The sequence below is a fragment of the Equus caballus genome, chromosome X (assembly GCF_041296265.1).
Source record: "Equus caballus isolate H_3958 breed thoroughbred chromosome X, TB-T2T, whole genome shotgun sequence".
Lineage (NCBI taxonomy): Eukaryota > Metazoa > Chordata > Mammalia > Perissodactyla > Equidae > Equus > Equus caballus.
In genome coordinates this window covers 105,401,713-105,426,196 of record NC_091715.1, presented here as the reverse complement: position 1 = coordinate 105,426,196, position 24,484 = coordinate 105,401,713, and the positions used below count along the sequence as shown (strand labels likewise).

The 24,484-nt window shown below is 46.1% G+C and overlaps 1 pseudogene; it reads left to right on the top strand.

Moving 5' to 3' along the window:
* The first annotated feature begins 371 nt into the window (after positions 1 to 371).
* On the top strand, positions 372 to 1,815 carry LOC138921789 (F-box/LRR-repeat protein 21 pseudogene; annotated as a pseudogene).
* The last annotated feature ends 22,669 nt before the right edge of the window (positions 1,816 to 24,484 follow it).

The following is a 24,484-nucleotide window of genomic DNA, read 5'->3' as shown; positions in this document are numbered from 1 at the left end:
TCTTTGACTTCTATGACCTCCAACCTCTGGAAGTTCTCTCTTAGTGTCCGGAAGACTTCATAACAGCTGGGCTGGGTCTTAAAGGAAAAGTAGCAATGTGCTGTACAGAGAAGGGGGATACTGTATATTCAAATTCCCGTTCAACATAATCATTGATGTGCCTAATAGGCAATGCAAACGTCAAACGTTAGAAACCAAATTTTTCTTATGTTACATCATATACAAAGTTAACTCAAAATGGATCAGAGACCCACCCTAAGAGCTCAAACTATAAACCTCTTAGAGTAAATCATAAGGAAAAGCTTCATGACATTGGATTTGGCAATGAATTCTTGGACGTGACACCAAAGGAGCTGACAACAAAAGCAAAAATGCTTGGATTAGACTACATGAAAATTAAAAACCCTTGGGCGTTAAAGGACGCTATCAAGAGACTGAAAAGGCAACACACAGCGGAGGAACCTCAATGGCGCCCACCGGGGTCTGTGTCAGCACGCCTGGACCAGGTCAGAGCAATGTCTCAGTCTCCAGGGAGGTCCCCCCTCTCCCCGGGATGCCACCAGAGCCCACCAGATCAGGCCCGTGCATCTTCTGTATGTAGGAGATGGAATGAAGTTTTTCATATCCCTGACCTTTGGAGAAAGTTTGAATTTGAACTGAACCAATCAACAACTTTGTCTTTTCAAGCCACTCCTCGTGATCTCATTCAGCAGATCTTTAAAAGGCATGTTGCCTGTCTCCAGTATGTCAGCTTTAAGGTTGATAGCAGTACTGAATCAGCAGAGGCTGCCTGTGATATACTTCCTCAGCTGGGAAATGGTTCTCCACACCTTGGGCTTGATTTCTAGGGCCAATCCAAGTTTTATGAACGTGTCAAAGTCTCATTTTGTGTCAGCACTTACACTTGCTTGTGTCAACTCAAAATCATTATCATCAATCAAACTTGAAGACCCACCCATGGATGACCCTTCACTGAAGGTTCTGGTGGCCAATAATAGTGATACTCTAACACTCCTAAAAATGAGCAGCTGTCCTTATGTTTCATCTGATGGAATCCTTTGAAATCTAACTTGTCTGATATTAGTATAGCGACACCTGCTTTCTTTTGTTCATTATTAGCTTGGAGTATTGTTCTCCATCCCTTCACTCTGAGTCTGTGTTTGTTCATCTGATGGAATCCTTTGTGTAGCTGATCATTGTCAAGGCCTTAGAGAACTGGCATTGAATTATTACATTCCAAGTGATGAACTTCTCCTGGCCCTTTCAAGTGAGACTCATGTTAACCTTGAACATCTTCGAATTGATGTTGTGAGTGAAAATCCTGGACAAATTAAATTTCATTCCATTAAAAAACAAAGTTGAGATGCACTTATTAAACACTCCCCTGGAGTTAATGTTGTCATATACTTCTTTTTAAACGAAGAGGAATTTGAGACATTCTTCACAGAAGAATCCCCTGTCACTCATCTTTATTTCGGTCGGTCAGTAAGCAAAGCGGTCCTAGGACGGATAGGTCCTAACTGCCCACGCCTAGTTGAGTTAGTGGTGTGTGCAAACGGTCTTCAGACTCTTGACAATGAGCTGATCTGTATTGCTCAACACTAAAAACTGAACAGCCTTGGGCCTCAGTGCATGTGAAGTTCGCTGCAGTGCCGTGGTTGAGTTTGTAAGGCTGGCTGGGAGGAGGCTCGCGCAGCTCTCTGTGATGGAGCAGGTTCTGACCCGGATGGGGATTACGGCCTGGATAAAATTCACGCTGAAGCCTCCAAATACCTGGGAAGAACGTGGTTCCCGGATGTCATGCCTAGCTGGTAATTGTCTACCAAAGATTCTCAACTTTTTTTTTTAAGGCAGTAAGATTAGGTTCTTTCTGTCTATGCAGACATAAATTTTAAGATGTATTGCTGAAATGTTTTCGGTAAAATATTTTATCATTTGCAAATTGTCTTAATGTACTGCAGCAGAAACATTTGAAAAAATAGGAGAAATTTGAAAAGCCAGAAATTTCCATAAATCGGGTGCAGACGCTATATTGTGAATTAGTTCATATGCTAAAGGCTACAGATGGTTTCTAGATAAGCTCCTCAGCCTTCCTTGAAGGCATGTTTTAGCTTGCTAAATAAATTTATAATATTAAGCTTTCTATCCTTTAAATTATGCATTGACAACTTTACATTGTTTTAATTGTTTTTGTTTCATTTTGATATTAATATATTTTACAAAATATTTAGTATTAAAAACAGAGTAAAATCAAAATATAGATATAAGGTTGGCTAATTTTACTTCCTTTTTAGCACTATATAAGATGATATTGTGATTCAATAAACAACTTGTAATTTCCAAAAAAGAAAAAGGCAACACACAGAATGGGAGAAAATATATGCAAATCATCAGTGTAGCACACCCAGGTGGTGTCGCAGAATTGCTCGCATGTGGGGATCCCCTCCGCCTGCACACACATACACAAATCTGGTGTCAGAAGTGTTGTGAGTGTGAAAGTAGAGTTCTGCATGAGAGTAAAGGATACATGGGAGGAAAAACTGGGATAATTCGAATACAGGTGGTGTCAGGGAAGTGGGACTTGCCACATCAGCCTTGACTCATAAAATCACATGGTTTGGGAAGAGAAAGAATGAAAAGGTGGGACATGAACCTTTGATTCCGGCATGGCAACGTGGTCACCCATGATGTGGACCAGGAGCTGTGCCACACTCAGTTACTAAAGGTAAACGTCACCAATGGAATTTGGAGACGGATCCAAATCACAGGCAGTTGGTTCACTGGATGCATAGGGAAATGCAAATTAAGAAGAGAAAGGCAAAATATTCAGTCTCTTTGTTATTGTTATCTGTCATAGCTAACATAAAATTAAAAGAAAGTACTAGGTATGATTTCGATGCTAGACTAAGCTCAGAATTCAGTCACTGGCCTCAAAGCCACCCCGCAAAACAAAAATTATGCCGGGACAATGGAAAGTACCTCTAAGACCTCTGGTCACCAAGAAGGTAGTCAACATGGGTGGAGCACAAAACCAAAAAACTATTGAAACCAGAAGGTACAGTGGGAAGGAACTGTTTCATTTTATAGATGGATATTGTCAGCTTCCTGAGGAACCTTTACTAAAATGGAATACGAGAGTGGCTTCACATGCAAGCCATGTGGGACTGGCCTTATGATGACCCGGATATTCACCTGCTGAATATGCCCATTACTCAGGTCATGGTAAATATTATGGTTAAGGGGACCACTTTCATGTGGGCACCCCATATAACCATGCAGCTGCAAAAGTGAGGGACAGTTCAGGAAGCCTTATCGAATTTGCTGTCTCAGTTTCCCTTCATGGGCTTTACAACTGCCAAGAAAAATATTAGGTTGATTAACAACAGAATGGGGAAAGGCAGAGGAGACAATCAAGAGACTGGTTTTAGCTGGGTGAAAATCTCTAAACGGTTATTAAAGGCTAGTGTGAATCAAGCAAATATTGATAGGAGTGAAACAGAGAGGAAACAGAAAGGCAAGAGTCACAGGACTTGTCCCAGGAGAGTGGAAATCTTTAGATGAATTTGAAGAACTGGGAGGAATAAAATGGACATCAATGAGGTCAGAACCAAGGTATTCATACAGCACTACCAAAGGTTGGAAAGGCAAAAGGGTCCCCCTGCTGGTCCACCAAGATTAAAGGGCTCCAGACAAGTCAACTAGGTGTATCCCAATTTGGAAAAAGTTTGAAAGCCTGAAGGCAGAGATTACAAGGAGAAACCTGACCGACAATCGCTTGTGTTTGTGGCAATGGTTAGGAAGATTAAACAAGTTGAAGACTGACAAAAGGGCCAGAGTCCCTTGGCTTGACTCCTCACTGGGGACCCAAAGCCTTTTGCACAAGGGTGAGTAAGATGGTCAGTGGGTGGAAAAGAGAAGTCTCCAGGAGTCCTTGATGATCAGGATTATTTTAGGCTGGTTACTGTTAAAAACTGCAGATGAGAAGGAGGCTCTGAGGAGTGGAATTTGCTTGCCCTTTGATTAGAGACATTTGCATTTGTGAAGGAAGTCTCCATCTGCAGGGGCTGTCTCCCTCTCTGCACCAGGAGGAAGGGGGGATGACCTTATCTCTAGAAACTCTTAATGGAGACGGCAAGGACTTAAGTCTTGTTTCTTGTGCTTGTCTGGTGACCTCATGTAGCTGACTCCCCCCACCACCAACATCCTCCTTTGTCTTTAGCTGAAGATAATATTTAAGGTGGTGGCTTCTGCCATGTACTCAATCCGGTTTGATTCTTATCTAAAAGTTATAGGACCACCCAATAACCAGACCCTACCGACACTGATACCATTTTAACAACTCTTTTTACATATTCTTTCCTTTGTCTTGTAAAGAGATAACTCACATACCTATGCCTTAAATTTAGCCCTACCCTCAAATCATGTTTTCTGCAACTGATCCTCCTGCCAGTGGGTCCTGTCCCCACGCAGCAGCAACTATTACTGCCCATGGGTCCTGGCCCCGTGCAGCAGCAGCTCTGACTGCCCATGGGTCCTGTCCCCATGCTATTCTCTAAATAAAGGAGCACTACTGCCAGACGGTGAGAGTCCAAGAAATCTTTCTTTCGACTCCTTGGCTCACCAACCCTGCATCACTTGATATAGTTGCCTCACGCACTGTGGTACCAAAACCCATTGGCGATGCCCTGACATGGGCTCCAATTAGACTGAGAGAACATAAAAATGTAAGAGTCAACCAGGCTATGAAAGTTGAAATGTTTAAAGAGGCTTTATATACAGAAACCGTGTCTTGTTTCCTTGGATGTCTTATAGGAATGGCTATTATGTCTGGCTGGGGAACACTTCCCCTACCTAGTATTGTGAAACCAAAACCTGTTGATGATGGCCTAAAGGAGGCTACAGTCGGGAATGTAAGGATGAATGGAAGTCAGGTAAAAGTTTGTAAGAGAAATGGTATGTTTGAAGAGGCTTTATGTGAAGTGGCTGCATCTCTTTTACCTGACCTTATTGTGGGGCTGGACATTGTATCTGACTGGGGAACGTTTCTCCCACCTAGTATTGTAAAACAGAAGGCATATGAAGCTGCCCTGCAAGCAATGCTCATTGGACAGAATGCAACGGGACTCAGTGAGATTGTCAGAGCCCACAGAGTGTGGAGGAGAGGCTGGAGTGCCGGTAAGGAAAAAATCTCTCTAACATATGGCACCACAGGCCGTGCCCTGCCCAACTCCAGGGGCTGCCATTGACCATTTGTACAAGACCCCCGATTCTCATCGCCTGGGAACCAGAGCAGGGGCAGGGGGTGACTAGAGGCCTGCCACCAGCAGCCCCACTGAAGGGCAGAGCAGCTCGTGGCAGCTAGGACTCCAGTATAGAAGTCGAGGTCTATTCATTGGTGCCCTAAAACCTCCTCCCTCAGTAGAGTCTCTGCTCCCTGTGTTGGTCCGCCTCTGTCACACTGAGCTTCTGAAGAAGGTTCCGTTGATAAATGTCAGCCTGGCTTGCCTGAATTCAGGGAAACAATTACCTAAAGAGAAAGGCGCATTCCACAACTAGACCATGAGAGCTGAGGCCCCCTGGTGGCTTGAAGTGGTAGTGACAACAGCCCTTCCAGATGGGAGTTAGAGAAACCTGATCAAGGCCCAATGAGGAAGGTGAAGTCCCAGAGCCAGGAAGCTGGGACAGACAAGGATTCTTTTCTCTCAGGGTTGTTCTATTAAAAATAGGCCTTATGAACACCTCCATATTATTCCTATTCATCTCAAGGAAACTGAGATTCAGAGGCTGTGACACTAGACCTTCAGATTTGTAGTTCAATGCCCTTTTTAGTACACTATGCTACAGGTCACTGGGAGAAAAACCTCAGAGTAGTGGCGTGACATCAGCATCATGGTGAAATGAGCCGTTACCTCTGTCTCTCCCTTCTAAGTAACAACCAGTCAGACACCCGGTGACCAAAAAAGGACTCCCCCCACAGCTCATCAGAATGCCTCAGTAATCCATGCATCTATACATCTGAACGTGGGTAGACTGGACCTCCAGGAGGCATTGGGATAGGGGAGCAGCCTCCTCCCTCTCCCCCAGTGGTGGTGATCCAAAATGTGGATCCTCACACTGTTGGGCATGCCAGTGACCACAGGCTACAAGGGCAAACATCGAACACCTGGCTTATCCCCCGCATCTCCTCAGCACTGGTGGGTGGCACACACATCCTGAGGCTCCAGGACACAGAGCTGAGCTGGCAACGTGACATCCTCCACTCCCCTGGCAGTGGTGCTGGTCTCTTCAGCAGTAGAGACAGCAAACAAGATGCAGATTTCACTGTCAGGACCGGGGGGCCCTGATCTGAGGTCTCCAAAAAGCACAGCAGCAGGCACCAGTGACCAGAGATAGCAAGGCCAGCAACAACACTTGAAGTTTAGCCCCTACTCCTCCCCCAGGAGTGGCAGGTGGCTCCTGTGGCCTGAGGCTGCAGGAACCACGGCAGGACCTGACACACCACCCACAGTGGTGGCAACACCAACAATGGCTCTGTCAGAAGCAGGAGCTGCATACTAGAACCCGAGCCACCAACAGCAACAGTGACACCTGTGAACCCAGCTATCCTAGGAGCGGTGCTGCTGGGACTCCTGGATAATCCAGGCACAGCAGCAGAGCTGGCACATGGGGTTGTGGCACTTGAGGCCGTGAAGAGGCCGTGGAGGGCAAGTGGGGGAACACGACACCCAGGCAACGCTAGAAGCAGCAGAAGTACTCAAAGCCTGGTGACCTTGGTGGCAACACCTAAGACTGCAGTGACATCAAGAGCAACAAGACACCAGCAACCTCAGAGGCGCAAGGGGCACAAGGAGGGTACCGATGATGCCTCTAGCAGAGACAGTGGAGGTTGGAAACTTCAGGCCCCCAAATACAACCAGAAGCAGCTCAGAACTAAAGTAACCAAGGTTGTACCCAAATAAGAACGGTGCTTACTACCACCAATGTGCAAGCAGAGGATCAATTCCTCAGACACCATGAAGAGTTACAGTAACACAGCAGAACAGAAGGAGAATGATAGCTTTCCAGAAACCCACCTCAAAGTCACAGAAGATAACAATCTGACTGACAGAGAATTAAAAAGAGCTGTGATAAAAAACTCAATGAGATACAAGAAAACTCACAAAGACAGTTCCAAGAGCATAGGAATAAAATTAGCGGACACAGGGAATACTTCACCAAAGAGATTGAAGCTCTAGAGAAAAAACAAACAAAAGTTCTGGATATGAAGAACACAAGGAATGAGATAAAAATGATGTCGAATGCATAAAAATAGAGAGGTCCTTATGACGGAGAGGATCAGTGAACTCAAAACTAGAAACGTAGAAATGGTCCAGGTGGAAGCAGAGAGAGAACTAAGATTTTGAAAAAATGAAACAATTCTTCAAGAAATATCTCACTCAATTAGGAAAAGTAACATAAGGATTATAGGTTTGGCTGAAGGAGAAGAGAGGGAGAAAGGAGCAGAGAGTTTACTCAAAGAAATAGTAGCTGAGAATTTCCCAAACCTGGGGAAGTAACTGGATATACAAGGACATGAAGCTAACACAACTCCGAAGTACATCAAGGCAAAAAGAGCTTTTCCAAGGCACATAATATTAAAACTGTCAAAAGTCAATGACAAAGAAAAAATTTGAGAGGCAGCAAGTGAGAAGAAAATAACCTCCAGAGGAACCCTCATCAGGCTTTCAGTGGATTTCTCAGCAGAAACCTTACAGGCTAGGAGGGAGTGGAATGACTGATTCAAAATACTGAAAGACAAAAACTATTGCCCAAGAATACTCTATACAGCAAGATTATCCTTCAGGTATGCCAGAGAAATAAAAGCTTCCACAGACAAACATAACCTGAGGGAGCTCACTGCCACTAGACCCGCCTTACAAGAAATGATGAAGTGATCCTTCCTACCTGAGACGAAAAGGCAAAGCTTAACAAATCTTTGAGCAAGGAGTTAAATAGACAGACAAAATCAGAAGACTGCAGCTCTGTATCAGAATAAGGTAGCAAACAAGTCTAAAACAAAGGATAAAGGGAAAGAAAACATGAAAAATAACCATAACCACTTCAATTTGGTCACAAAATCACAACACAAAAAAGAAAAATTTGTGACCATGACAACATAGAAGGAGAAGAGGTAAGGGATGGAACCTGCATAGGCTAATGGACGTAAGAGGCTATCCGAAATTGGACTATCTCATCTATGAGATCTTTGCTATAAGCTTCATTGTAACTACAAAACGAAAAATCAGAGTAGAGTCCCAAATCATAAATAAAGTGAAAACCGGGAAAACCACCCAAGGGAAATGAAAGAAATACAAAGGAAAGAAACAATGGAAATATAAAGTAACTGGAAAACAAAAGATAAAATGGCAACATTCAGCTCTCATATTTCAATAATCCTTCTAAATGTAAATGGATTGAATTCACCAATCAAAAGAAACAGAGGGGCTGTCTGGATTAAAAACAAGACCCAACAATATGATGCCTTCGGGAAACATAGCTCTAAAGACAAACATAAGCTCAGAGTGAAGGGATGGAATAAGATACTCCAAGCAAATGGCAAACGAAAGAAAGCTGGTGTAGCCATACTCACCTCAGACAAAGCAGACTTCAAGCAAAGAAAGATCCTGAGAGACAAAGATGGCTATTATATAAGGAAAAAAGGGAAATTCCACCAAGAAGACGTAACACTTATGAATATATATGCACCTAACACAGGAGCACCAAAATATATAAATCAAACCTTAACAGACCTAAAAGGAGAAAGTGACAGCAACACAATAGTAGGAGGGAATCTGAACACCACACTTATGTCAACAGAAAGAGAATTCAGACAGAAAGTCAACAAGGAAACATTGGCCTTAAATAAAACACTAGACGAGATGGGCTTCCCAGATGTTTATAGAACATTCCATCTAAGAACAGCAGAATACATCTTCTTCTCAAGTGCATATGGAACCTTCTCAAACTTAGACAATATGTTGGCAAACAAAGAAGCAAGCCTCAATAAATTTAAAAACGTTGAAATATTATCAAGCATCTTTTCAACCTACAGTGCTATGAAACTAGAAATCAACTACCATAAAAGCTGGGAAAGTATCAAATATGTGGAGAGTAAACAACGTGCCACTGAATAACTGTTGGATCGGCGGAGAAATCAAAAGATACCTAGAGACAAACGTAATCAAAAACACAACATACCAAAACATATGGGATCCAGCAAAAGCAGTACTAAGAGGGAAATTTATAGCAATAGAGGCCTACCTCAACAAACAAGAGAAATCGCAAATAAGTAAGCCTACCCTATACCTAAAAGAACTATAAAAAGAAGAAGAAACAAAGCCTGGATTCAGAAGAAGGAAGGAAATAATAAAAAGCAGAGTAGAAATAAATGAAACAGAGACTAGAAAAACAATAGAAAGGATCCATGAAACTAAGAACTGGTTCTTTGAGAAGATAAACAAAATTGACAAACCCCTGCCCAGACTCACAAAAAAGAAAAGAGAGAAGTCTCAACTAAATAAAAATAGAAATTAAGGAGGAGAAATTACAACAGATACCACAGAAATTCAAAGGATTATAAGAGAATACTATGAACAGCTATATGCCAACAAACTGGATAACCTGGAGGAAATAGATAAAGTCTTAGAATGATACAACCTCCCAATACATAAGCAAGAAGAAAAAGAGAATCTGAATAGAGGAATCACAAGCAAAGAGATTGAAATAGTAGTCAAAAACCTCCCCAAAAAGCAAAAGTCCAGAAGCAGATGACTTCTCTCGTGATTCCTACCAAACATTCAAAGAAGATTATTTCCTATCCCTCTCAAACTCTTCTGAGAAATTCAAGAGGACAGGATGCTTCCTAAATCATTTTATGAGGCCAACATTACCCTGATACCAAAACCAGACAAGGACAACAGAAAAACGGAAAATTATAGGCCAATATTGCTGATGAACATAGATGCAAAAGTCCTCAACCAAATGTTAGCAAATCAAATACAACAATACTTTAAAGGATCATACACCACCCTCAAGTGGGATTTATTCCAGGATGTCGGGGATGGTTCAACATTCACAAATCAATCAGTGTGATATACAACATGAACAAAGCGAATAATAAAAATGACATGATCATCTCAATAGATGTAGAGGAAGCATTTGACAATATCCAACATGCATTGATGATAAAATTTCTAAACAAAATGGGTATAGAAGGAAAGTACCTCAACATAACGAAGGCCATACGTGAAAAACCCACAGCGAACATCACACTCAACAGAGAAAATCTGAAAGCCATTTTCCGAGAACAGAAACAAGACAAGGATGACCACTCTTGCCACTCATATTCAACATAGTACTGGAAGTTTTGACAGAGCAATTAGGGGAGAAAAAGAAATAAAAGGAAACCAAATTGGAAAAGAAAAAGGGAGACTCTCACTATTTGCAGATGACATGATTCTGTATATAGAAAACGCTAAAGAATTCACAAAAAAAAGTCTTAGAAATAATCAACAACTATGGCAAAGTTGCAGGGTACAAAACCAACTTACCAAAATCAGTTGCATTTCTACACTGATCACGAACTAACAGAAAGAGCACTCAAGAATACAATCCCATTTCCAACAACAACAAATAGAATAAAATCTCTAGGAATAAATTTAACCAAGGAGGTAAAAGACTGATATAATGAAAACAATAAGACATTATTGAAAGAAATCAATGATGACATAAAGAACTGGAAAGATCGTCCATGCACATGGGTTGGAAGAAAAAACACGGTTAAAGTGTCCATACTATCTAAAGTAATCGACAGGGTCTGTGCAATCCCAAGAAGAATCCCAATGACATGCTCCATGGAAATAGAACAAAGAATCCTAAAATTTATATGAGGCAAGAAAATTCCCAGAAAGAAATCCCAAGAGAGCAAAGCTGGAGGCATCACCATTCCTGACCTCAAAATATACTACAAAGCTACAGGAATCAAAACATCATGGTACTGGTACAAACACAGAGGCACACATCAGTGGAGCAGAATGGAAAGTCCAAAAATAGAACCACACATCTGCGAATAGCTAATCTTTGATAATGGAGCTAAGTACATACAATGGAGAAAGGAAAGTCTCTCGAATAAATGGGGTTGGGACAACTGGACAGCAACAGGCAAAACAATGAGACTAGACCATTCTCTTTTGCCATACACAAAAATTAACTCAAAATGGATTAATGACTTGAAGGTAAGATGTGAAGCCATAAAACTCCAGGAAGGAAACATAGGCAGTCCACTCTTGGACGTTCGTCTTAGAAGGATCATTTGGAATACCATGTCCACTCGGGCAAGGGAAACAAAAGAAAAAATAAACTAAGGGGACTTCATCAAACTAAAGAGCTTCTGCAAGGCCAAGGAAACCATGAACAAAACAAAAAGACTACCCACCAACTGGGAGAACATATTTGCACCTCATCTACCCGACAAGGAGTTAATTTCCAAAATATTTAAAGAACTCACACAACTCAGCAACCAAAAAACAACCCGCTCAATAAATGGGCAGAGGATCTGAGCAAACATTTTTCCAAAGAAGATATACAGATGGCCAACAGGCACATGAAAAGATGTTCAGCTTCACTAATCATTAGGGAAATGCAAATCAAAACTACACTGAGATATCACCTCACGCCCACCAGAATGGCTATAATTCCCAAGACAAGAAACAAGTGTTGGAGATGGTGTGGCGAAAAGGGAACCTTCATACGCTGCTGGTGGGAACTCAAACAGGTGCAGCCACTATGCAAAACAGCATGGAGATTCTCTTAAATAAATTAAAAATAGAAATTCCATATGATCCAGCTATTCCACGACTGGCTATTTATCCAAAGAATATGAAATCAACAATTCAAAAAGATTTATGCGCCCACATGTTCATTGCAGCATTATACACAATAGCCTAGATGTGGAAGCAACCCAAGTGCCCATCAATAGTGGAATGGATAAAGAAAATGTGGTGCATATATACAGTGGAATACTACTCAGCCATAAACAAGAGGAAATCTTGCCGTTTGTGACAAGGTGGATGGGTCTTGAGGGTTTATGCTAACCGAAATAAGTCAGACAGAGAAAGACAAATAGCTATGATTTCTCTCATAGGTGGATGATAAACAAACAAGCACATAGATAAGGAGAACAGATTAGTGGTTACCAGAAGAAAAGGGGTTGGGGGAGGGCAAAAGGGGGAAAGGGGCACCTATGTATGGTGATGGACAATATGTAGACGATCAGTGGTGAACACGATGTAATCTATACAGAAACTGAAATAGAACAACGTACACCTGAAAAATAAACAAAGTTAAAAGCCAATATGACCTCCAAAATAAAATAACCTTTAAAAAGTCCTAGAGTTCATGGAGCATTTTCCCTGCTCCTGCCCTTCCCTGGTAAGAGAGGAAGATATTGCTAGAAGATGCTACGGGTGTTAAAAGACAGGTTTCAGCAGGCTTTGGGGAGAGAGCCGTGACCTACACAAATTGTGAGAGTCCAGCAAAAGCGAAGAGAAGCCATGTAAAACCAGAATGAAAAATGCAGAAATCTCTCCCTTTGTGACACTTGGTTAGAATTGTTGGTGACAGACTGCAGAGCACAAATGCTTTCTGATTGGCTTGGGGTTGGCAAGATAAGAAGGCTTTCCTGCTCTCCCAAGAACTTTTCTTGAGAAATAGTTTTCTGTGGGGGGTTGGACAGGTCCTTATGGCTACATAAGAATGTTTGATCCTCAACCTATCAATGAATGCAGGATTTTGAGCAAAACACTTGAAATTCTTCTTAGAAGACTTTATAGACAGTTGTTTTCAGGTCAGATTGGTGTCAGGAAGTGTCAGAGGTTGAGGGGACCACGGAATCTCTGCTACAACTTTCTACCTGGAGCAGGGTTTCCCCTAGTACGTTTCTGACAAGGAGCGGAATGAACAGCTCTAGCAACAAGTCAAGAGCTCACTCCCTCAAAAGATAGCCCATTGCGTGTTTAGTTCTATGACATATAAACCCGTGCGGGAATTGTATGCCAGCCAAGCATAGACAGCCCGGTGAGTAAATGTACATGGTCGAGCCTGAAGCTTGTAATAAGGCACTCTGGGAACCAAACATTGTTCACTGTATGTGTGTTTCCTTAGACACAGAGTGAAAGTTGAGCGGGGGAGATGAGTAGAAAGGAGAATTTCTACGAAGATTCACTTTTATTCTGCTTTCCTTTAGAAAGTCAGATAAAAGCACATTTCTCTATTCTTAGAGCTCAGCTGCCTTTCATTCGTGTATTAGTCAGGGATATTCAGAGAAACAGAATCAATAGAAGATCAATCTATCATCTATCTATCTATCTATCTATCTATCTATCTATCTATCTATCATCTGTCTATCTATCTATCATCTGTCTATCTGTCATAGGGATTGGCTCTCATGATTTTGGGTGCTGAGAAGTCCCATGATCTGCTGTCTAAAACCTGGAGGACTGGGAAAGCCAGTGGTGTAATTCAATCGGAGACAAAAGACCTGAGAATCAGGGGGCTGATGGTGTGAGTCTGAGTCTCAGGCTGAAAGCTGGAGAACCAGGAACACCAGTGTCTGAAGGTGGGAGAAGGTGGATGATTCAGCTGAAGCAGAGAGAGAGAATTCACCCTTCCTCCACATTTTGTTCTGTTCAGGCTCTCAATGGATTGGATGGATGATGCCCCCCTGCATTGGTGAGGGCGATCTTCTTTACCCAGTCTGTTGATTCAAATGCTAATATTTTCCAGAGACACCCTCACAGACACACCCAGAAATAATGTCCTACCAGCTACCTGGGTACCCCTTAGCCCAGTCGTGTTGACACATAAAATTAACCATCGCACTTCCTGTGGAGAATATTCACCCCTTTCATAGCCCATGAGGTGAGGGACACATACTTACAGGATGATGGTCTTCCATGTGTGACAAGGACAATTTGGAACAGCTCCTAGGTGTTGGGTTGCCCTAACAAATAGATTTGTTAACAACTGTATTCTATTGCTTAGGAATGAGACGAACAACCTCCTTATAAAATAGTCTTTCATGGTAAGTTGGAGAAAACGGCATTCTACAAGCCAGAGTCTAGAGGCCCATCCGCTTGTCTCAATCTACTCTGCTCCCGCCCAAAGTCAACACTTCCCTTCTCGAACCTGGACTGTTAACATAGCCTTCTTTCTCTCTGGTTTTCTGCACTTTCACCACGATATGTGTAAGAGTGGGTTTCTTTTTATTTATCCTGCCTAGAATTCACTGGGCTTTCAGAATCTGGGGATTACAACTTTCATCTGTTCTGGAAAATTTGGGGCTGTCATCTTCTTCCCCATTTCTCTCCTGTCCTTCTGGGATTTAAATTAAACATAAATGAGACCGTCTCACTCTGCTCATTGTGTCTCTTATCCTATCTTTTCCTTTTTTTCATATAATTAGCTTCTCCAGGCAGAATTCTAAATGATTTCCTCTGATCTATCTTCCAACTCAATAACTCTCTCCTAAATTTATTTTTCCTCATTGCACTTATGATCATCTAATGGTTGTGTTTAGCCTTCTCTCAAACACATCCAGTAAACTCTCAGTTGTTACATTTTTAGTCCTAGATGTCCTATTTGATTAGTTTTCAAACTGGCTATGTCACTTTTTATGATTTTCTGTTCCCTAAAAGTATTTTTAAGCTTATCTTTTATTTTTTGAACTGTAGTAAACCATAGTGATTACAGTCTGTGTCTCAATTCTGATATCTGAAATCTTTGTGGATTTGTTTTCATTGTCTCTTTTTCCTCTGGTTGTCCCTTTCCATGTATTCTTTCCCTGTGTGCCTACTTGTCTTTGACGATGTGCTGATATATACTTGAAAAAGTATTTGCAACACTAATTTCAGGCCCAGGAAGACAGAACCTGCCTGCGGAGAGTATTTTCACTTGCTTCTGACAAATGCCTGGGGACACTACCTGTCCAAGGCCACTTTAATCCAAGGTCAGGGCTTGAAGGTCCTTACGTCATCCCGGTGATGGCTATCTAGTCTGCCAGTGCGGGCAAGGGCTTGCTGCTTCTGCTTCACCATTATCCGGAAGAGGGAGCCACTTAGTTTCAGCTTAGAGTGGCTGGGGAGCTTGTCAGATCTACCCATTTCGGACGTGGGCTCCAACTTTTTTCCCCTTTGCCCATGAGGCCACCCAAACCACAGCTCAGTTTCACCACTCTTTCTTCTGGATTCAGCAAACGCCCTCAGGCCAAAGTGGCTTTAAGTGCAAGGCTTTCCCATCTGGGTTCTTGTCTTCTGGATTTTAGTCTCATCGTTCCTTAGCTCTTAGTGAAGATCATTCCTTTCTATATTTCATCCAGTATGTTTTGGTTTTCCTCACTGGGATGCTTTGTCTAAATGACTTAGCCTGTCGTTGCCAGAAGCAGAGGTGTGCAGCACTCTCCGACCTGCTCTCCTTGGCCCCCGTCTCTCTTCCTTGCAGTCCTTCCTTCACAAAGTAACTGAAAGTTCCTTCCTGATTGCGTCATTCCTCGGCACAAATCCTCCAAAAGCATGCTGTTGAACGGAAGATAGAAATGAAACTCCCTCGTTAGGACCATCCGACCTAAATCTCTCCATCTTGCTTCACTCATTCACCGGTCAGGTATTCACTGTGGGCTGAGTGTGTGGCCCTCACTAGGCCAGGTGCCACCTATTCTTTGGCCTCTTCCCTCTTCACCTCCTTGTTACCTCCCAATTCACCTTACACTCCAGCCAAACTGGAATCCTCACTGTCATGTGGCAGAGCTGGGTCGGAACACAGATGGGCTAACTCCCAGGTCAGTGCACTTTCCTCTATACCATGACCCCGTATTCAGGTTGAAGTCCATTCCCTCTGGATAGTGATGCATTTTCTAGTAAATTAACTAGACAAAAGCTCAACAAGTACAGATTAGACTGACTTTTTCATATTTCTTGTTGCCCTTTGGCTATTTGTCCCGTGAGTCTAGGATGTAAGCTCTGGAGGCGAATTCATTACGGCAGTCAAGGTTTTAGCAATCTCCATAGTCACAAGGATGGCTAGGAAAAAGACTTCAGACTTGCTTTCCCTGACCAACGTGGGACCCACGGTCTGTGGAACTTGATTCCAGGTGCTGGGAATGACCTGCTGCCAAGCAAATCTACTGCCACCTGCTGGCGGTTGCCTGAAATACCAGTCAAAGCCGACTTGAGGGGAAAAAACACAGGATTCTGGAAGTAGGCCAACCTGGAAAGAGGATTCTAGTTTTGGCCTCTGCCACTATGTAACCTTGGACCAATCCATCTTCCTTCTCTAGGCTTCGGTCTCCCCACTCGTACGATTCGGATGCTTGCACAAAATGATCTGAAATGGCCTTTTCAGTTTTGACAAGCAAGGGTTGTCTCTACAAGGATGCCTGCGTGACCAGGGACAAGGAGAGACCTCTACTAAGAGCAGTAGGGGTGGGCTCCACTCACCCACTCGTGTAGGTGTTGGTTAGCAATGTATGGACCCTCCCACGTTTTTTCCTTTCTAATCTTGCACCCATGTCGGAAGAAAGCATTTACTGCAAAAGTAGGAAAACAGAGGGGGGAAACGAGAGGAGAAAAAAGCTGTGAGGGTGCTCTGCCGGTTAAGAGAAGGCAGGGGAGTATGGGACACGTTTTTCAGAAGTGTCACTCTAAAATGGTAAAAAAAAAAAAAAAAAAAAGTTGGGGGCAGATTAAGGTGGAGTAAAGAGTTAAACCTTGAGCTGTGCAAAACAGCCACTCAGGGAGTTCCACGCATCTGAAGCTTTGCAATATTCTGGGCCCCCTCATTCCACCAAATGCTGGAGAAAACGGGAGGGGGAGGACGTTTCTCCTTGAATATTCTAGTTAACCAAGAGGGAACTGGAAATCCAGTTTGAGTCCACCACCGTTAAATGGCTTGCTCTGGCAGGTCCAGTGCTGGTGAACACGACCGAGTTCTGTTTGTTGATTGCCCATCTGGCTTATGTGCTCTGAAGAGGCCTCTTTCCGAACCCGCTTCATCACAGACCTGAGATGGGAAGGACGGAGGGTAGGGAGGGGAGGCATTTCCTCATTCTCTGAGCTCCTTCTGTCCCACGGGGCGATGTTGAGGGTAGTGAGAATAGACGCCCTCTAGTCAAAGTGCCAGGCTTTTCCACATGATTGGGCCCGAATGATGGAGCATTAAAGTGGCCTGTTCTCCAGGGGCCCAGTCCCTTGAAGATGCGACACTTTGAACTTTGCCATCTTTCCCCCTTCTATGGTGTCAGCCAAGAACCCTCACTTCAACTTGGCATCCCCTAGCTGTTGGGCGCCGGGACTCCTGGAGCCTAATTTCTGTCCTGATGAAGGGTCACTCCTGCTGCGGCCAGAGCCCTGAGAACAATTGGCTATTGGCTGTCCGACTCCACCCCACGGAGAGGCGAGGCACTCGGGTTCATCGAAGGCTCAAGGCTCTGGGAATGACCAGCAGCCGAGTATCTCCTGATGCCACAAAGGTGTGCAGCCCTTTCAGAGCGGAGATTCGGCCCGGGCGCTCAAATCACTGCACTCCCGTCCACAGGGAGCAAACTCTTGGGCATGCGCTGTTCCAAGAGAAAAATCGCATTTTGCCCTTTTTGCAGACGGGAGGCGCAGGGTGGGGTACCCCAAGCCGCCGACCCCCGGCCCAGCCCTCCAGCAGCCAGGGAGCCGGAGCTGGCCTGGGAATGACTAGAGACCCGACAGACCAGAGGGCTGGGTGGTGCGCAGTCTGCGGGACGAGGCAGGACCGCGCGTCTTTTTGTGCGTCTCCTGCCACCGGCCGGATTGGCTAGGCTCCCGCCGCCACCGGGTTGGGCGGAGCCAGTCGCGCGCCCGGCTCAGCGCCCATCCAGGGGCGGCCGGAAGCGCCTGCGGACCAAGCGTGCTTGGAAGCGGCTGGGTTCCTCTTGCGGGCGCTGCGTGGAGTGGAGCTGCTGGGCCGCTTGCTCTTCTCGCCGCTCCCGGGCTCCGGGCTCCTGACCGATCCCCGCCCTCTCCGCTCCCCTTGTCGTCGATGCCCTCCCCTTAGAGGCGACTCTTTGCCAAAGAGCTGGCGCCCCCTCCCTAGCTCCCTCTGGACTCTCGCTACCTGGCTCACTCCTTCCTCCGCCTTCTCCCTGGTCCGCGGCCACCTCCCCTGTTCTCCGTCCGTCGGAACTACGGTATCAGGCCATGCTGTGAGCCGCTGTGTGCCTGCTACTCGTCAGGACCTGGCTCTTGGAGCTCAGCGACCCCAATCCCGCCTCGAAATTCCACTTCAACCTCCAAGGGCACCTGTTCCCATGTTCCTGACGTCGTTCTGGATCTCTTTATTGGTAAGCGGGGTGGCCAGACTGCCATGAGCGGCGGGGAGGGTGGGGGCGAGTGGGCGACGTCTTGGAAGTAGTCAGCTGGAGGAGACGTGGACCTGGGCTTCTAAGCCCCTGCCCACGTGCCCTGCCTACCGGCTGGCTCCTACAAAGATTGGTGGTGGGAATGGGGGCGACCAGTTGAGATGGAGCCCATATGTTACTGTGGCGCCTGATAGCGTCCCGTGTGTGCTCAAATTGCTGGGGTTGGGGATGCCACCACCCCAGGGTCCACGCAGCCATCCCCAGGGACTAAGGTCCCAAGCAGTTCTCAGCCACGAGCCCTGGCCCCTGTGTTTGTGTGTGTTGGTGGAGGGGGTGTCATAGGGTGAGGGCTGAAATTAATATTTTGTCCTGCCTTGACATCTGGTAAAATCGGGAGGGCCTCGAGCGGCCTAATGGCAAGTTCCTGGCCCAGTCTGCTCCCGCAGATAGAGTCCCCTAGGCAAACAAGCCTCCCTATCACGTTGACCAGATGTATTCCTGCTTGTAATCCCTGAGTAGTGGTTCTCCATCAGCCAGCAGAGGTATTCAGACAAACCAATCGCATCCTCCCTCAGGAACCAGGAGAACCTCACCCTCTTAATACTACAAAGCCTGCCTCCCACAGACCCTTCTGGTTCCCTCTGTTCCACAATGCAACCCCCACGTGTCCTGTGTGGCATGCGACGTCCTCCTCTCCTGGGCTGTGAGCGTATGTGACTAGTAAACTGCTGCTCATCTTCTCCGTCCAGTGTTGGGTTGCTGTGCTCAGCCATCCCTATAACTCTAGGGCGGGACTCCCTCCCTCACGAGCGGGGTGAAGAGCAGGTGATTAAAACAATCGCCGTCACACACGGTGGCCCAACTGCTCCTTGGCTAACTGGTTCCCCGATACAGTGGAGGCTGCCTGGGACAGGGCCGCCAATTGCTAGTGGGCTTGTGCTTTGGCCTGGCTGACACTGTGTTGTCTCTGTAGGGTGTTGTCATCTCTTCCTACCCTAAAACGCTCTGGTCCCCAAGACAAGAGTTGTGGTTAATTGATGGCTTCCCAGTGTGACGTGCCGCCGAGTGTGGCCCGTGTGTGGCAGGTAGTCTCAGAAGTTCCTGCTGGTTAAAGTGGTGAAACACAGCACCCTAACCAGTCAGCGCTTGAGTCGTTCTTTCTGGAGGTTGGGCTAGTGACTTGTCATGCAGTGACCAGTGCCTCTCACCTGGTGACCACGACTGGTTTCTTGGGGCAGCCATATGGAGATTCTGGTTGTGCACCCCTGGGATGGCCCAGAGATGACCCTTTATTCGGTTTACTGAAAGGAAGGAGACCACTCCCACAGGCAGAATTAAGCATGGCACCCTGGTTGCCTTAATAGTCAGTGTTGTTTGGGTCAGGGTGGTGACTTTGCACCTCTCCTGTGCTGCTGCTACCCTTGCTGCTGTCCTGCACACTCTGCTGACACCCAAAGTTATTGAAGTGCACATCCATGGTGGCCTGTGGCCCAGGAGCTGATAGGAAAAGGGGATGAAGCGTTTGGTATTGAACTGCTCTCCCAATGTGAAACCCCTTTCCGGTGCGCCTTGGCTTTGGTTATCACTGCTTCTTACCAGCACGCCAAAGGGCTAATCTTGTGATCATGAGGCTTAATGCCCCTACCCAGACCGTACACAAAATGACCCTACTGGATATGAATGCCCACCGTAGAGGAGGAGGCAGCTGCCCAAGAGATGTTCAGAGGCCCAGTGGCCCCTTTCCCCATAACCACGTAGGAGGGCTGGACCACTCATGATGGGGTGGAGACAAAGCCCAAAGCTGTGAGTTTGCACAGCTAGAAATCTAAAATATTCTGAAGGAACGTGTACAGACAGAAAAGACCAAAAAAAAAAAAAAAAAAAAAGAAATCCTTTGTGGTGGTGGACATGGCAGGGCCGTAGCAGAAGATGGTTTCAGTCCATTGGCTTCTGGGCTGGGGGCCCAGCGATCTTCTGCGGAGCTACTTTGCTGCTTATGTCTCTGTTACAACCAAAATCTGATCATCGTAGTTACAGGGCAAAACACCCATGGCACCCCTGTGACAATGATGACATTAATCCAAACCCAACTTAAGCCCAGAGTCTTTAAACCCTCTAAAGCAGCCATCGCCATAGGGGAGGCCCCTAACCCTAATGATATTGATTTGAGGCTCTCTGGAGGAGGAAATGTATAAATATGAACAGAGCTAGAGAGGACCCTCCTACCCGACAAAGTATATCCAGTGACAAACAAGCAAAGTGAATCCAAGAGAGAGAAAGAAAGCCACAAGCTTGAATATAAGGGGAGGAAACAATTTAAATTGAAGCAAAAGGCCACAGTTTAATCCAATTGGAAATCCAGAATGTACTAAAAGAATTTATACCCTGATGAGAACTCTGTGCTCGGCAGAGGGGTATTTTCTCACTGTGTCCTGACCTGGTCTTTCCTTTGTACAGCTGTGGAGAGAGAGAGCTCTCTGGTGTCTCTTCCTCTCCTAATAAGGACACCAGTCCTATTGGATTAGGGCCCTACCCTTATGACCTCATTTAACCTTGATTACCTCCTTCAAGGCCATATTTCCACTACAGTCACACAGAGGGCTAGGGCCTCAACATATGAATTTTGGCGGGACACAATTCAGTCCATTACGCCTTGGTTTATATTTTGAGTCTCTGTGAGGCAATTGACTGGCAGGGTTCTTTACCTCAAAGGAAGCAACACTTAGGCAGTGGCCCCAGAGTTTATAGACATATACAGCTGGGGCCATTTGTGGGCCAGGGCGTTCAGTGCTAAGATGACTGCCTGAAGTTTGGCCAATTTGCTGACCCTTTGGTCCAGCCCTTTATCCTGGACATCCTGGTTAAGGGGTGGAACGCAGTAATATGTGTGATGGTGACAATACAGTCTGTAGTGTACAGACTCCCGGCGTTGTTCACTCAAGTGGATTCCAAGGCGCTCCCCAGGTGGCCAAGAGGTCCGGGAGAGGGGTGGCCTCTTCCTCCACCATGGCATCTGGCAGGGGACTAAGGACAAGTGAGGCCATGCCCCCCTGCGAGGGAGATAAGCTAGAGGGCTCATATTGGGCTCCATCCTGTCTCAAGGAGGCCCCAGTCACCATGCTGTGGTTGTGGGGTGCTGGTTCCATGACCCAAGGCATACTGGGCATCTGGGTACAGACGTCACAGGCTCAGGGGCTGTGAGAGCCTCTCTCTTTGAGGATAGCCCAGTATGTGGCCGGCACTTGGCACTCTAGTGGTGTGTAGTACATGGCCGAGGAGGGCAGTTTCTTGCATCAGAAGCCCATGGGCAACTTCCAGCCATCCTGGGTGGTCCAAAGACTCTAGGGGACATGAGAGGAGGTTACTAAAGCCTCTAAGACAAAGGACATTCTGGAGACACTAAGGAGAGTGCCCACTGATGTAGATTTGGACAGATTCGAGAGTCTTCTGGGAGAGGGTTTTATCCTTTTGTTGTGTAAATTCCTTTAGTAACTTCTGGATTTCCAATTGGATTAAATTGTAAATTGAAACAGAAACACACATAAAACAAGTTTATGTGTTGATGGGTTGATGAAAATGTTGTTGTGACCAGAGGCTCCCAGGAACCTAGCCCTGTATTTCCCCTAGGAGCAGTGGTTTAGCAGTCGCTAATTCAGTGCTCGTGGTGACTTTATAGAACATGACTACCACAAATCACAAGGATCGACTGTATATGTGTTTAGTCTGCTAGGGCTGCCATCACAAAATACCACAGACTGGGTGGCTTCAATGACAGACATTTATTTTCTCAAAGTTCTAAAGGCAAGAAGTTCAAGATGAAGAGGCCAGCAGATGCTGTGAGTGAATGTGACTAATATCCGGCTGTCACCTCATCTGTGCAGTGTGAGGTGGTTTGTGTTTGGCCATCCTCATAACCCTCGGGCAAGAATCCCTTCCTCACCAACAGGTGAATAGGAGGTGATCAGAACAGGCGTCCAGGGTGATGGGCAAGACACAAAGCACAGACATGAGAGACAGCTGTTTGAAGCCAGGTGTTAGGCCATTCCCAGTGTGTGTGTGTGGAGGTGTTGGGGGACCCTTTTTGATGCCACCAATAGAAATTGTCGACTCAGCTTCATTGGACCCCAGACAGTACAATGTATGGCTGTGTATTCCTGTGGCCTGGGGCGGGTGTACTTTTGTTCTCACTCATGCAAAACATTTGAAGATACAGGTTTTATTTCTATGTTTGATTTTAAATTTGTTTGCACCTGTAAATATCTGAAGAGATGTTAAGCAGTCGGCCACATGCCTGCAGATCACACAGCAGTATGTATGTGCAGTGGCCACAGATCCCGAGCACCGGACCCTGGGTAACGTGTGGTTGGAAACAGGTGGGAATGCGTTGCTTTAGTTGAGGGATCATTCATGCATACACTGTGGCATACTGCAAAATGAAATTTTTCTGATAAAGGTTATCTGGAGTAAGTTTTTAAATGGCCAACCAGAAATGAACATGGACGCGTCCAGGGGGAAAAAAAGGGTGGTTGGACCAGGTTCCAGGCAGACAGCTCTGCAGTGTCCACAGCCCCATGTATCAGACTGTGCTAGTGAACACACACACACCACATACACACACGCGCACACATGCAGGGACCGACGCTCCTTGGTCAGTGTGTGTCAGATCCTAAGGGTCACAGTGATGCCCAGGGCCTGTTCTCATTCGCAAGCCGCTTTTAGGGGAAACGGCCCTGCTGGAGGTCTCAGGTGTCTTGGGTGAGAGCATCAGAGGCCTTTAGAAAGGCCAGCCTTCTACTATGCTGGGCACTTACATGTACTCACCCAAGGTTCCTCCAGGCTGGAAGCACATGATTAGTGAGAGAAATGCCAGCTCCCAGAAGGAGTGCCTTTGAGAAGACAGCCCTGAGGCCCAAGAATCTGAAATGGCTTTGTGGGGTGAGCGTCCAAAGGTTCTCCCTGTGTGTCATATGCCATCTGCCCGGCGTTAAAAACGGAGGTGTACAAGAGCAAGGTTGACATGGATGTGACAACAAAATGCCCATTCCCAGCCCAGGTGGGGGAAATGTGACTTTGAGTTGGAGGACGGAGCATGGTTAGCTCAGCTCAGGAGGGCACTGAGGGTGGGAAATTCCTTTTCCTGGGGCACTCAGGGACCCGTGGAAGGACCCCCACTGACGTGGAGAGCTGTGTCCATGCTGATTGCGAAGTGGGGCTCTTTAGGGGTTGAAGTAATGCCTTTTTCTGAGGGCTGTCACCTGCCTGCTGCTTCCCCCGTCCACTGCCCAGAATGCCTGCCTCCACCCCCTCATCCTGCCTGGTACCACCGACCGACCCAGTCTTTGTGCCTCTGGATCGAAGCTGGGGAGGGGGAAGGAGGAGTCTGCCCGTCTGCTGTGCTTCTGGCTGACTCGCTGTGGGGCAAGAGGGGGCGGGGGAGACAGTGTGTCCACATATGACTATACATGTCTGCACGTGTGCAGGGGAAGAGAAGGCCCTGAAAACTTGACAGCTGGGGTAGTCTCTGCTGTTTGTTCTCGGAGAAACCATGTGGCATTTACCGACGACCAGTGACTTCTCTGTTTTAGCAAAAACTGTGCGAATGAAACTGTGGTGCAGAAGGTCTTGGACAGGGTGCTCATGGGCTGTGATGTCCACCTGAGTCCAATATTTGGCAGTAAGCCGCTTCCAGACATTTGCTGTCTTTGCTGAGTAGAACTGAGACATGGCAAGCCAGCCCCACCAAGGAAGCTTACGAGAGGTGCACCCCCAGGCTCGACACCTGCCTGTCCAGCTCCCACCTTCCTGGCCTGCAGAGACCTGCACCGGGGCACTCCAGGGCTCCCGAGCCCCGGCCTTTCGCTCTGACCCTAGAATTTCTGCCGCCACCCTGGCTTCATACGCAAGAGGCCTTCTGCTCTCTCCACGCTCCCTTGTGAAGGTACCACACCTGAAGCGCGCTCCCTGGTGTGGCTGGAGGAGCACTACGCACAGAACTGGGAGTGCAGGCCCAGGGCACGGTGCTTCTCAAGGTAGCATTTTCTGCTCCGTCTGTCGTGCTGTCTGGGG